This window comes from Primulina huaijiensis, chromosome 3 (genome assembly GCF_012295235.1).
Source record: "Primulina huaijiensis isolate GDHJ02 chromosome 3, ASM1229523v2, whole genome shotgun sequence".
NCBI classification, from domain to species: domain Eukaryota; kingdom Viridiplantae; phylum Streptophyta; class Magnoliopsida; order Lamiales; family Gesneriaceae; genus Primulina; species Primulina huaijiensis.
This window is the reverse complement of record NC_133308.1, coordinates 24,652,087-24,654,288: the sequence shown is the minus strand read 5'-3', so window position 1 is coordinate 24,654,288 and position 2,202 is coordinate 24,652,087. Positions and strand designations below refer to the sequence as shown.

Sequence of the window (2,202 nt, the reverse complement as noted above, 5' to 3'; positions counted from 1 at the left end):
ACATTATTATTTTTCACTCAAGATATGAATCGAGTCGACTCGTCCAATTAACATAGATTTGTGAGGTCGTCTCATAAGAAACTCATTCAAACTTATAATTTAGGTAAATTTATTTTTTTCCTACATTGAGTAATTTTTCATAAATATGTTAACAAACNCAAAAATACTTTAAAACGGACCTCAGGGCCTAGAAAAATTTTGGCATGACCTCCCTGTAAGCAGTACATCCCGAAAAACTCAAGCAGCATTTTATATCAAAATATACTCAAACTAGAGTCATAAAACAAAAACCGAAGTCAACAACCTATAGCCGCACTGGCCAGTACTAAACAGAAATTAAAACTTACCACATACTCACCAGATCATAAGAATCATAGGGTCGACTCAGAACATCACAAAAACAACCAAATATCACTACAGATACATGGGGCATCTCCCCGGCAAATAAACTACAATACAAGACTGAAACAAACTCAAGACATACATATAGACTAACTGGGAAACTCCACTGACAGAACCAAGCAATCCAACCTCAATCCCGAGCTCCACTGGCGGAACCTCGGCCTGATGCTGCAAAACGACTCGGGAGATCTACCATGGTGCCCAATAGCAACCACAGCAGCCCCCCCAGTAAACAACTGAGGTTAGGATTCTGGTATGAAACAGTTCAACAATAACAACAATAATCATAAATCATGCATAATCATATAATAAAATGTAATATGCAATGCATGAAAGGCTCAACGAATAATCGGGATAACAGGAGCCAACAAACGGTACGATAACAACTGGAATAATGCTCGAGCAACAACACAGGGGAGCTACATCGTCATGCAGCTAAACCGCCCTGCCAAGTATGCGAGGTATGCCAAGCTGTGCTGAATAACACCCCTGACTCGGCCTCCATACAGCTGATACGNGACCATAAAATTCATATCTAACTCATTTTTTACCCAAATCAATATCCGCCAATTGAAAATGAAAGATAACTCAATTATCTAAGTTTCTCCAGTTGAAACCATCTTCAGAATCTCAGTAGATTATTCTCAGAATTTTCAAGAACACACCGCTACTTCAGAATTCGCGGACAGAATATCATACACTGAGCAGTTACAGAAAAATAAGCATAACTTGCTCAACTCTTAATGGAATTTAACGAATCTTATATCATTACAAAGACAACGCATATCTTTACAACTTTCTATTTAACCAAAAACCCAGAATCCGAGTGCAAACATGCCATAAACCCGAATTACAGTAGGTGCTGTACACAGCTCCAACACAGAATTCCATTTTGACACATTTTGGTAGAAAAATCATATCAAATCCGTTTCTTATCAAAATTCAATGATTCCAGCGGATATAAACAGCAAACGTAAACCACTACAAAGTTTATTTAGGTCATTTCTACAAATTCAAGTTGTATAAATCGCAGCAACACAAAACGCTCACCCCAAAACCGAAAGAATTCGCGCAGAAACAGAGCGCCGGAACAGCAGCTTCGATCTACCCGAATCCTTGCTCAAACTTCACGATTTCTGACTTAAATCGAAACTTAGGATGTTAGGAAGACACCCCTTCAGACCGATCGAGATTTGGACGTCGGACGGAGGAGTTATCGCGATTTTCCCGCAGCTGCTCCAAGGGTTGAGAAAATTTGGGTTTCTTCTTTCTTTTTCCCTTTTTCCCTTCTCTCACTTCTTTTCTCTTTTCAATGAGATGTGTGTATGTGTATGTATATTTATATATATTGTATATTTGATTACTCAAATAGTAACTCAAGCCCATTTATCTCGGTCTGTATTTATTTTGCTCTCGTGTGTTATTTAAACTCTATATGTATTTTATATCGTTAAATTCTCCTATATTCTAAAATACATATTTTTAGCACACTTATTGAAATTATTTGGCATAAATAATTATTTTAATTTACAACTCAATAATTATTCTAATTATGCCAAAATTACCGGATAATTAATTACAGGGCTTTACAGGTCGTCTCATAAGAAACTCATTCAAACTTATAATTGAGGTAAATTAATTTTTTTCCTACATTGAGTAATTTTTCATAAATATGTTAACAAACATTTTAGTTAGACAATTCATTTGTAACATTTTTTAAAGTATCGTAAAACATTATTATAATTATTATTTTTATTTATAATATTTATTTATTTAATTTAATGAATAAAAAAAATTGTA

The 2,202-nt window shown here is 35.0% G+C and overlaps 1 long non-coding RNA gene across 1 annotated transcript in view; it reads right to left on the bottom strand.

Moving 5' to 3' along the window:
- Positions 1-233: 233 nt before the first annotated feature.
- Positions 234-2,202, bottom strand: part of LOC140973980 (uncharacterized) — a 9,454-nt gene continuing 7,485 nt past the window's right edge. Inside the window, exon 3 of the long non-coding RNA XR_012174703.1 lies at positions 234-591. This is a non-coding gene — a long non-coding RNA (uncharacterized lncRNA). The remainder of the gene's footprint in view (positions 592-2,202) is intronic.